The sequence below is a fragment of the Manacus vitellinus genome, unplaced genomic scaffold (assembly GCF_001715985.3).
Source record: "Manacus vitellinus isolate BGI_N305 unplaced genomic scaffold, ASM171598v3 scaffold_0_pilon, whole genome shotgun sequence".
Lineage (NCBI taxonomy): Eukaryota > Metazoa > Chordata > Aves > Passeriformes > Pipridae > Manacus > Manacus vitellinus.
Genome location: NW_021938789.1, coordinates 14758109 through 14771294, shown reverse-complemented (window position 1 = coordinate 14771294; position 13186 = coordinate 14758109). Strand labels below are relative to the sequence as shown.

At 32.5% G+C, this 13186-nt stretch overlaps 1 protein-coding gene across 1 annotated transcript in view; it reads right to left on the bottom strand.

The window, feature by feature from the left end:
• The window catches only part of PCDH7 (protocadherin 7), a 268281-nt gene that overhangs the window by 145821 nt on the left and 109274 nt on the right, over positions 1-13186 (bottom strand).

Sequence of the window (13186 nt, the reverse complement as noted above, 5' to 3'; positions counted from 1 at the left end):
TGGTATTATATTTCTTGTTACTTCACATTGCTCATGGATTATATTCTCTCACGATTTCTGTATATCAACTGCTATCAGCATTGTTAATATTGTCTGTTCAAATCCTGGTGCATTTGGACTATAATAGTGGTGTGGAAGAGTGAATCTTTTCTGTGTAATCATTTTCAGAGCTAAGTTTGCAACCATCAACACTTTCTCAGCCAGTTACCTCACAACTGATTCTGGATAAAGTGGATGCACCAAAGTGTAACAAGGAAGAGTTAGCAAATTTCTCTCTTAATTACTTAGAACTTGGACAAAACTAGTGAGAAAAATAGGCCTTTCTGCTGTCACAATATCTACATCACAAAAGCATAAGGATTGAAAACATTTTAAAAAACTGTAAAATGCAAATCAAGATGCAACTTAATATGTAGAGAAGAATAAAAAACTATCTGAGGAAATTAAACAGAGAATCAAACTACAAGAGTGTTTCAAGTATTTCTACCAGTTTGTTCAGCATTAGCTTGGACATTATCCAACCCCTGGAACATTAGAAACTAAGGTTTTTATTTTTCCCTAACTCTCATATCAGATGACTTCCCACTTGAAAAAGGTATGATATCTTGGGCTATTTGCTAGGATTTAAGTTGGCCTAAGAGCCAGCTCTAGATATTACCTAGTCCAATTCCCCTGGTTAAAGTAGAGCACTTTCCCCAGGGATGTAATCAGTCAGGGTTTTAGTATCTTCAAGAATGGAGACTCCACGGTCTCTCTGAGCAAGCTGTTCCACAGTTTTGCTACTCTTATAGGTTTCTTTTATGTTTGAATGGAATTTCTGTATTTCAGTTTACACCAAAGCATAAAAAGTATTGCTGATGAGTCGAACCTGAATAATTCCTGTTAGTTTCAGAAAGTCAATCAGCGTCAAGCTGCTTGTAAGACTAATACAGTGACTTTTAGATGTATATAGGGTAGATCTGAAAATAGACAGATGAGAGACAGCAACTGATCACATAAATTCAAAATGCTTCTTTAGCACTTGAATTTTGATAAAACATGTCATTATCCTTTTCTTTCCATTCATTCTTAATTGCTGGAAACTTGTTGGAAGACAAACAAAATATTAATGAATGATTCCTCTTCTACATGAATAGTTTCAACCCACACAACTTGTTTCCCCATTCAAATCACATATTTCTATTGTTCTAAACTTCTGTCATTGTGGTTAATATAAAATTGTCAGGAAATTAAATTAAACAGGCATTATTTTTTCAATGAAAAATTGAAATATCTGAGATTAGTATTACAGCAGCAGGGTAAAGGAGGAGAAACACACTGATAAAAATAATGATTTCTTTTTCTTTTAAATTTAGCAAAATGTAGTGACAATTGTAATTTTAAACAGGACTTGAATAAAATAAAAAAATATTCTGATATTGCAGCTCTGCAGCAAACATCATCTGTGATGAACTGTGATTGGCTCAGCTATCAGGTAAGAATTCTAAACACAAGAGAAAGACTCTTCATCATTATTTTCAATTTTTTAATTCTATTTTTATTAATTTTAGTTGCAGTAGTAATCTGGTCATGAATCAGAAGCATATTTTGTTTGTTCTGTATAAATATGAAATACACATCCATTAATATCTATTTGTTTAAGCCCAGGGTTACATGTTAAGATTTGCTATTCAGGGATAATATTCCATAATGTATTTTGCATTATGGGCATCTTAGTGTAACATTCAAACATACTTTTTTCCTTTTAAGTTTAGTGCTTTTCTCAAATATCCTCTCTTTCCTGTTTTTCAAACTTGCCTTTCTGATTCACAACAAGGACTTTTGAGCAGCCAAAATTTTTTTTCATTGACGTGGTTACATTAAGTAGATTTCTAATAATTCTTGTCTCTGTTACAAGTAAATAAACAAAAGGCATGCCTTTTATTTCTGTGAATATCATCAGAGAAGTACCAATAATATGAAGAACCTTCCTTTCTCAAAGACACAATACTCTTTTGTGATAGAACACTCATATCAAAATATAACACACAAGATTGTTTACAAAAATTAAACCAGATCTTACAAGGCTTTAAAGTGAAGCCAATGTTCTTAGCATTTCACAAGAGCTCTTCTTGCTAGCTATTGAAAGGTGAGCATAAAGCAACAAAGAATAAATGAGAATCTCTATCAGACATGGTCAAAAGAATTTTAGCATACTTGTTTGCCTGCTCATAAAAATATATTTTTGTTATCACTTCAGTATCCTATTGTTTGACAATTGTAAAAACAAATCATCTATGACCCTGAAATGCTCTTATTATTCTAGTGCAAGAATGAAATGGATAAGTAGCACTTTGTCTTACCAAGAACAATTACAACATGAATTAAGATTTTTATCATAGTTCTATTTTCTTAAAACAAAAGCTTGTCCTATATCTTTCATGAAGATTAAACACAACTTCAGTGCATCTAGTATTTCTTTTTCTGAACTCATTGCATTAGATTCCAGTCTTCTACTCTAATTCTTTCTAATAATTTTCATTGAAATCCTCTGAACACTTCTTTGACAAAAATCTATTATTAAGGCACTGTAACAGAATTCATTTAGCTAAGTGTCCAGTATCTTATACTACTCACTACTTTTACCTTCAAAATGGCTAACATTCTCTCAGACTCTTCTGTGATCATATCTTTTGCTGAAGTATTTGGAGAGTCTATCTTTCCTGGAGGAGTTTGTTTTGATTTCTTTGTTTTTCACCAGAGAATATGCTGCCCAAAACTAGTCCAGGGATATTAGTTTACTGAGGTTGTTATGTCTGTCAGCTCCTGTCTTTCAACATGAGAAATTTTCATCTTTGTCTGTTTTCTATGCTATTTCATTAAAGTTTTTCTTTGGCTCAAATATGCTTCTCTGAAAACAAACAAGCAAAATCCTCATTTCCATTCCACCAGCTCAATCCAGCAAATATTTGGGTTGAGATCATCTGCAACTTCTCTTGAATCTGCAATATTTTTAAATTTAGTGTGTTGAAGGAAAAAAGAATATAACCTTTTACCCTAGTTATCAGGCACTAAAAAGCCCTAACAAGGGAGATATACATTTATAAACCCATTTCAAAAGTCATTTACACAAAACTGCCCATTGAGAAATGATGAAATCAGAAAGTCTGTCTACATATATTTTTTATAGGCTATAAAATGATGATCCTTTAGTTGTCTTAAGTTCAAATGGGTCAAAAAGTGATGTGATAGAAACAATTCATCCAATTAAGCAATACTCATATATTTACATATATCACTTGAGGTTCTAGCACACATTCTATTTCACACACACACACATATATATATACATAAAACTTATATATATATATATAAATGAATATGCAGATAGACATGAAAAGAAAAATATTTCAGAACTACGGAATTGTACACAAAAGATACAAATTGTCATGTTCTATGCAGCATTCTGTGTGTATCTACAATAATATTTTAGTTTGCATAAGATATAGACTACATAAATTAATTTCCTTATTATCCCCAATTTCTGTACTTTGTTATCTTTGGAAGAACTTGAAGCAAACATATTGGACCCTTTGGATTCAATTCCAACACAGCATGTGATCCAAAAGCCGCCCTAGACAGCTTGAACAAAAAGAAGCTCAGTTCACAGGATCAGACTAGAACTAGTCCACAGTAAATCTTCACAGAATGCATATAATATGAAAATCGGTGTCAGAACCCACTGTTTCACCATACAGATCAATATCTCTTGGGCCATTCTATTTGCTAATGTAGACAGAGACAATTTATAAAAATTGCTCTCTCTACATTTTTTTTTCCCTGCACAAAGACAGGCTTGTGTCTGCAAAGGGATCTTTGTCAGAATGCCATTGAAATCACAGATCCAGATAACTAAAGCGTATATGAACCTTTCAAAATATGAAGCTTTAGTATTAACAAAGCACTGATGCAAAAGTAATGTTTTCTTCCAAGAAATGTAAAATATTCCTGGTGCTAATATTAGATGAAACATTTTGAACAAATTGAAAATAGACCACAGTGTTCTGTATAGAACTTACTAGATAAAAAGGGAAAAAAATAACTCTCAAGAAGATTTTTAATTATTAATATTTATGTTGCATCAGAGTGGAACTCTTTGGGTTTTAAGTCTTACCTACCTTCTGTCATTGTTAAAAAGGTTAATTATTAATAGTATTGAGAATATCTTCTTTTTAGTTATTGTTCACAAGAAAAGTCCAATATGAACAAGGAGAGTCACAGCTTCAAATTTTAGGAAAATTCAGCAATAACTCCTGGAAGAATAAGATCAAATTCTAAATGTATATGAATACATAAACAAGTCACTTTAATAGGGCAGATATACAAATACAGTAAATACAGATATACAAATTAACTCTTTTTGTGAGTGAATAGGAATAAGGATTTTTGCGCTGGTCATCAAAATGTGTTGATGATGACATATTTTCCAAAACCTGCAGTTGAAATGTTTTCCAAAATTAGGTAATTGACTCAATATTTTATATTTTTCTTATGTATAATGTAGTCCTTATTGTTTGTTTACTGTTTATTCATCTAAGTTGTCCAAATTATTCTTTAAACTTATATGTCTTAAATTTAAAAGCATAGTGATTTTTAAAGGGTCAAAACATTTTCTATAAATTGGACAATATAAACTCAGGCACAAAATCTCAGATAGTCAACTGCATTCCTCTACAGGAAGTGAAAGGACAGAACTATAGATGTGTATCTCGTCTAGGAAGATATTTAATAGAATGGAAATATTCTTCACTAAATACTGAGAAACTTAAATTAGCTACATAATTTTAGATCACTCAAGTCAGATGAAACACTGTAGTTATGGAAGTTTTAATAATAAACATGCCACAGGCTCAAAATACAAGGTCTTGAAACGATTAATTTTATTCATAAATTACATATTTGAAAAAGCACTATAGATTTGATGGGGAAAAAAGGGAGACTTGAATGAATATAAAAATACAATTTGTTCCATTATTTCATTTTAATCAGGGTTACATACACTTTTATTGTGACAAATAAACCGTTAGAAAAAATATATTTGAATGAGGTAATTGAAGAGGAAACTGATAAAAAGGTAGCTCAGACAAAATAACAGATGAGGTCCATGTCCAGAACTATGCTCCAAGTCTATTTATCTATACAGTCACCTTCTATAAATAAAATGCCTGCAAAAGATGTGGGGGCATTTGCTAATTTACTTTTTTTTCCATATATCACACAGAAAAAATACTTCAAAGTTATTGTATTACTATAAAAATAGAATATACATTTTCTTCCATTGTAGGAAAATGTTTGAAGTGCAATGGGTATTTTAAAAAAACTAATTAAAAGAGGACATTTAGGTAATAATAAGCAAATTGTTGGAAAAATATTCAAAATCCAAAAAAGGAAATTATGTATTTTCAAAGAAATAGTTATGTAAGTTAGAAAACTATTGATATGTAGCAATCGCTACCTATTTCCTGTTATGGTCATCTGCAACACCATGCCTGTTGCTGTAGGTTAAAAGTTACTTTGTAATTGTCAGTGATGTTATTTGAAGCAAATTGCTTAAAGCCATTGAAATGTGAAACTATTTACACTTGACTCAAAATGTTAGTAACTATTTGAGAATGTAGTTTTAACACATTAAAGGTGCTTTAAATGTACAGCCTTATGAGAAGTACTGAAATATTTACCTGTGGAATTGATTACAACTATCAACTTATTACACAATTATTACTGTGAGAAAACAGTGTAATGTCATAGAAAAACATGTTTGTTTGTGGTTTGATTTTATTTTTCTTTCTTCAAAAGTCTAGTCATGAAATTCTATGAAAACAAATGTTAACTTGTGTTCTCTAATAAGAATTTTCCTGGTATGTGTTTGTCGAAACATGCTTCAGCCAATTAATATTAAAAACATGACTTTTGAAGGAAGTAATGAGATGACTGTCTGAAAAACAACGGCATGGACTAACTCATTCAATATAAATACTTTTATTATCCTAGGACTTGATTTTTATTTTTCCAATCTTTCACTTCAGATTTGGACCCAAAACTAAAAGATATCTGCTAATCTCTCAAAAGATTTTCATCATACACTCTAAAAAATCATGAAAGAAATTATGCATCTGAAGGAAAATCAAATTATTATGCATATATAAAATATTGTAAAATAGAAACAGAAAAACTTGACTTATATTAAAAATATTTAAGCTGAAATTATTCATAGGTAAGATTTTATAGATCTTTTTTAAATATTCTTGAACTGGTTAGCATAAAAAAAAGAACACCTCCTCAACTAAAAACGTGGCTACATATTTCATCACCAATTTAACAAAGTTCAAGTGTAAAACTTTAAGTGTGCTGTCACATCATTATACAACAATATGTTAGAGAAAAATGTTTTCTTATGTTGAAGAATGCAGCATGTACTTCAGTAATGAGAACCACACACTGGTATGAAGATTCCCTTTTAGAAGATTCAGGTCATTTGCTCTAGTCCCTTCCAAGACCTTTTCTGCACAGCCCAAGTGTGGCAAATATTCATAGATATTTCTTCAGAATGATTTTTCATTCATTTGTGAGAAAGATGTACTGATTTTTATTAACAGGAAAATGTATTTGCTAGAGCTCATGTTCCCTTTGTCTCTTTAAGGTACTCTGAAAACGAGACAATAAAAATACTCTAGGCTTAATAAATTACTATTTTTAACTGCGTGTCTCACATCTTTTTATGTGGCAGATGAAGGATGAGTTCAAATTATGGTTCGCTAAACCCTATATTTCAGTAGTCACTGCATTATCAAGATTGTTCATAAATACATTGTTTGAGACTCAAGGAAGTTCTACAAAGAGTTCACAAACTGGAGTTCATGTTCTTTCATTCTACAGCTAGAGACCAGATGGGTAACTTTCATTGTCATGAGGAGGAAAGCCTGATGGATTTCCTGGAAGAAACTACAGGCCCAGAGAAGCCTACTGCAATTGCAAGAAGATTAAAATGGACTGCATTGCCTTTTCAGACAGCTAAATTCATTCTTATTATGCACTCTCTCAAATATTCGCCTAGAAATGTGTTTAATACTGTGACTGTAATTCAAGACAGTTTGATGCTTGTTATCAGCTCCAAAGAAGTTTTAAATATTAAGACGTTATTAAAAAAAGTGACAAGGCTAAATAAATCCTTGTCTGTTCTACCGTTAAGAAGTGTCACATAGAGAAGCAATGTTTTTGCCTAACCACCTTTCTTTCTCTCCAATAGCAAAGTATGGAAAGAACCAAAAGCAAAAAACTTCTTCGGACACTCAAGGTAATTCCATTATTTCCTGGTACAGTGTCATGAAGAACATGAAATGAAGGGTTTGGGATTATTTGGTGTCTCAGAAGAAGAGTAACATTTGACTAAAGCAAAAATATAATTCAAATAAAATATCAGAATTTTTCATTTTAAAACCTATTTTTTGCAACATTGTCATTCAGAAAGAAATTAAGATCATATCTTGAAAAGATTATATAGTGTAGAAAAGAATCACATACTCCAAAGAGTCAAGTTGGCCTGTAGGTTCTGATGAGCTGCATGGTTAGCAAGTACTGGGATCCTCACAGGATATGGTCATCCTTATGATTTACTAGGGAATCAACAATTCTTCAGTTTTCTGTCTGAATATAACAGAAAGAGACTTTCTGGCACAGGAATCTGGGCTGAAGTCTGAACTTTATATCTACATCTCATGTGAAGCTGCCATGTGAAGTTAGTCAAGCCAGCTCTAAATGAATCTCACTGCAAGGCTGTTTGTGAGCTTCTTGAGCGATCTGCATGTCTATTCATACATTACCATATAGCTGAATGTGTGCAATTTCCACTTTGAATGTTGCAACTTTCAGGATTAATTTCACTATTTATTCTTCATTTAATTCATGTGAATGAATAAGATTAGAAAGGTCAAATCCTTGGCTGATATAAATCAATGTATTCTTGTTGTCTGACTCCAGACATCTGTTCTTTCCCTAGTTATAACAAGATGTTTTGCTTTTTCCAAACAAAGCAACATAACGGGCAACAATATTGTCATGGTTGAAGACAGTCATGGATCTTGACTGGATGAGGCAGCATGCACTGCATAAAGCCAGCTGGCATTAGCAAGAACACTTTCTGGTCAATGCCCTCTAAAAATAAAAAAGTATCAACCTCATCAAGAGCAGACCCCTATTGCAAAGTCCAGAATTGAATGTAGCTCTCCCATTTGGCTGCTTCATCGCTGCCACTATGCCATCTGGCCAAAAATTATTTAGCACTCTATCAGCTTTATGTCTGTAACTTTTAAAGCACAAATATTTATATTTGAGTTTTGTCCAAAAAGTCTCTTAGATAAGCAGTAGAAAAAGATGTGTCTCTTTCCAGTTCAGGACAAACAAGCAGAAAGTCTGGGTAGATGTAAGGGAAAGAAATTTAATTCAAAAACTTTACAGAGAAAAAGAAATTCAATACTTGTGCTACTTCTAGGCAGATTTGAATAAATTGATCATAATTGATTTTATGCTGATGTCTTCATCTTAAAATGGCATTGTTTTCTCAAATTGTTCCATATGATTATAGGTTATTGGACCAAAACAGGTGTAAAGCTGCAGTTTGTGTAGAATCGAATATACAGCTCTTATTCAGAACTGTGAAAAAAATGAAGATCAATTAACTTTTTTTAATTATTTCATGCCCTCAAAGATGAAACTGTACCTTCTTAAATCATTATGTAAAAAGTAACAGAAAATACACAACTTTCTAATTGTAAAATAATTAAGCGATGCTCATGTAACTACATTTATCACAGGACTCTTCAGCTAGAAGGAAGGAAGTAGAAAGGAAAGGAAAAGGATGTTGAAAAGTCTGGATTTAATTCCTGGCTTAGCACGAGTGTAATGTTTTTCTTTGGCAATGTCTTTCACCCATTTGTAGATTCAAAAAAAAGGATTACCCTTTACCTTCATATAATGGTTACCCTGACTTTGCAAGTAGACTTTGTAAGACTATAGTAGAGACTGTTGGGAGTACAGATGGGAAAAACTGCACAAACTAATGTAACAGTATTTCAAAGAACTAAAGACACTGTGGGGAGCAAACATAACCCTAAGAATCCAGAACACAGAGGATACTACTGATTTTTTTTATTTGCTATGTATCTTCTTGGAAATTGCAACAAAATGTAAATTTCTGGCCAATAACACTACTATAAATATGCAAACATATCCCTGACGTACTCTTTCCAATACTACATATTATTATGCAGATGTTCTTCAATTGTTTCCAAATTGTAAGCCTCTGCAAATAAATACAGCAAAAATAACTTAGAGTAAGGGGCACACCACTAGGACATTACAAATACTGACTGTTCAAACTTCAAGAATGTATTCTGAGGCTACTCTGCCTTGATGGAATTTGTAATAGATATATGTGTTTCCAAAAAAGTTCAACTTCACTGAACTACAAAACAGGCTAAAAATGCAGTTTTGTAGATGCACAATTATGTTAATATTTCAAATTCCAATTTTAAGATCAAGCTTGAATCACTGTCCTTAACAAGCATCTAACAACATGCACGAGTAGACATTTTTTGACACATATGCAAAAATACCTAGTAAGTCACAAGGAAAGAAAATTAGATTTAAAGTGTTGAAAGATTATCCTTTAAAAAAATTCTAAAAGCCCAAGAAAATGGTAAGAGATTTTATTTATTTTGACTTATTTTCTATCCCATTTTAATGTATACAAGAAGAAATTCTCTTTTTTGCAAATATAAAAATACTTACAGTTTTTCCCTAAATCTGTATTTCCCTGAAACATTTTAAAATATGTCTCTTTTTAAGAACATAGTTTTTTATAACACTCAAATGTTTAATTAAATTAAAGCTGAGTTGCAACCAGCTGCTGAGCTGGTTTCCTCTGCAAGTGGTTTTGACACCGAAAGTGTCATTTCAGGGCAAACTTAATTCAGGTTTTTGTGAAAAAAATTAATAAAAGGATTTTGAAAGAATTTTTATTTCTTCTTTCAGAATGTAACTGGATTTTAAGCAGAACTGAGCAACACATTTTTGAATACATGTTTATAAAAGATAAATGCTTTTGAAAATTGTTTTCTTAATTCCATTCTTCCAGCCACAAATTTTAATTTTGATAAGAAAGAAGTATCTTTTCAGATAAATCCAATGTTTTTCCCATTATCTATATTTTTGTATTTTTCTTCTCCCTACTCATCGTAAGTGGAAGGACTCTATGGGTTTTATAAGGTGTTAGAACCACTACAGCTCAGTGATCCCTGCACACAACCCAAGTGCAATAGATCTAATGGACTGAGATTTTTTGGATAGAAAATCTCTCTCTACTTAATCTTACTGAGACAATCATTCACACAACTTTATTTAAAATATACACATACGACCTTTATGAAGTGTCATAAATTTGCACACTCACCCTGGGCACTAGTGTATTTACACAAAGAATCATTTGTGCGATCTCTTTTTCCACATTCATTGTTCTCATGCTTCTCATCTTCTTTCTTTTATATGAAACCTTCTGTGTGTGTCTGACATGCTGGTCTTTGGGTAAACTGATAGGACAGTCATAGTGGTTACAAAAGCCGTAATCCAGCACCCCATTCCCTATTGACAGATGGATGTATCTGTCAGACACAATCTAAGATTAGTTTGTATCTTAATATCAAGTTAGAAATACAAGAAGGTTGAGTTCCTTTAGCTTTATGTGCTTTTACTACCTTGGGTCTGTGTAAGTAACCACAGAACCACAGAGTGTTTGAGGTTGGAAAAGACCTCTGGAGGCCATCTTGTCCAATCCTCTTGCTCAAGTAAGGTCATCTAAGAGACAATTTTCCAGGACCATGTCCAGACAGCTTTTAAATACCTCCAAGAATACAGAATGCACAGTCTCTCTGGGCAACCTGTGCCAGTGCTCAGTCAACCTCACAGTAAGAGTGTTTCCTGATGTTTACAGAGAATCTCTTATGTTTCAGTTTGTGATCCTTCCCCTCTACTCAGCACCGGTGAGGCCTCACCTGAAGTGCTGGGTCCAGTTCTAGAGTAACACAAAAGACAAAAATATGAAAAAAAAAAAGAGCAGTAAAAGAGTAATCAGATATCTGACTACCCACATAGTTATTTCTTGCCAAACAGTGTTTTGTTGATAAAACAACTCATGGGCTATGTGTATTTTGGACTGAAGTAAAACTCTTATGGGATTTATCACAAAATCCTAAACAATATTAAACACACAACAATACTGACATAAAAAGTGCTTAATGTGAACAAGCTCACATATTTCCTAGGAATAATGCGATTTTATGGTTATGTTTTGACTTGAGAAGGTTGGAGTACTTCAAAACTACACATTATTTTAAGTATACAGCAATATTTATAAATTAATCGTTACAGATTACTTCATCAAGGAATAAACACAGGCTGAGAAAAGTAAAGCGATTTCCCCAACTAAAAGGTTCACATTTTTCTCTCTGAAAAATCCAGGTACATTTGACTTAATGCATTTGAGTGGTGTGCATAGGTCATTGAGGTATGATAAGTATCATAATTAATGGACATATGGAACCTTTCCATGCGTGAAGAATGACCTATCATGTAATAATTCATACAAATACAGAAAAATTCAATTCACTATACATGTGATATGTTTAATGTTGATCTATCCACTAAGTCAAGATACTAAGTAAGTAGGTTAAAGCCATTGCTGATCAAATGGACAAATTACTCTTTTCACCTGATCATTGCACTCTTTAGATCAAACAAAAAGTCAATAACAGTGGAGAGAACTTTCAGGAATATTAAAAACCTTGCAGTGATTACTGTGTTTATAAGGTCACATAATATCTGACTATAATTCACGTAATGAAAATTATACTGAACTATTTTAAAATTATACTTCTCCAAGTTTATCTTCCTTACCCTGTATATTTAACCAAAAAACAGATTCAGAGGAGTAATTGGTCATGATATCTGTTGGTAAGGGAATTACAATACCAGAAGTGTACCAAAAGATCAGGTTCAACTCACACTGTCAAGTACATACTCCAGAACTCCTAAACTGATTGCAAAGAACATGGCATATGTGAATCTGGAAAATAATAACTGAACTGGCATTGCTGATTCCAAAGTTCATGGTAGTATTTCAAGAAAATTATTTCTAATATAATGCTTAGACTTCACAATTCACAATGAAAAATTGGAAATCAGCCTGTATCCCCTGCAAACTAGAGAGAACATATCTAATCCAAAACACAAAGACGAGAAGCCACATTCTGCAACTAAACACAAGGAATTACCTTCTACACCAGCTCATGCCCAAAGGTGATCTCTCATGGCTAGTGCAGTACCATTTATTTCAACAGTTAAGATAAGATGTAATGAACAAATGGAAAACAAGCTCTGAAGGGTTCTAATCTGAGGGAGTAGGAGTTTTTTGCCACTATTTTTTTCTGCAGATTTTAAACAGAAAGAAATGCAGCAATATCCTAAGGCAGTCATCAGTTAAAACAGATTATGCAATGCATTTTCTAGTACTTAAGATTTCTTTCATATGGACCTATTTTCAAGTCACCTTATCAGAACAGGAGAAATATGCAGCTCAGGATATTATTCTAAATTTGAATTGTTAGCTAAGACAATGACCTCTATTCATTTATATTAATCTCCATTTTGGATGCTCCTAAACTGATATTTCACAATCAAACACAAAATTAGACTTCTTTCTACTTAAGAGGAACCACACTTGACAAGGAAGTAGCAGATTCAATCACTTTCTGACTTGAAAAAATGGTTAGAAAGTACTGTGGTGACAGAAAAATGGTATTACAGACACATAAGTTAACAACACAGATGGCCATGTTTGCCATCAAAATACCGAAAAATGCTACAATGACATGCAATCAGAGCAGAAATATTTGTAGGAACCAAGCTCAGAAAAAATTATCATTCTGATGCTTTTCATAGTCCTGAAATATACACTCATAAGTCACTTGTATACTTCCAGACATTTTGTCAACTGTCTGAAGTTGTTACCTGTCTACTCCGCAATAGCAGAATCATGGATAGTTTCCTCTTAAAATTTATGTAACATTTTTATAGTTCAATGTTTCATCAAAAAGAC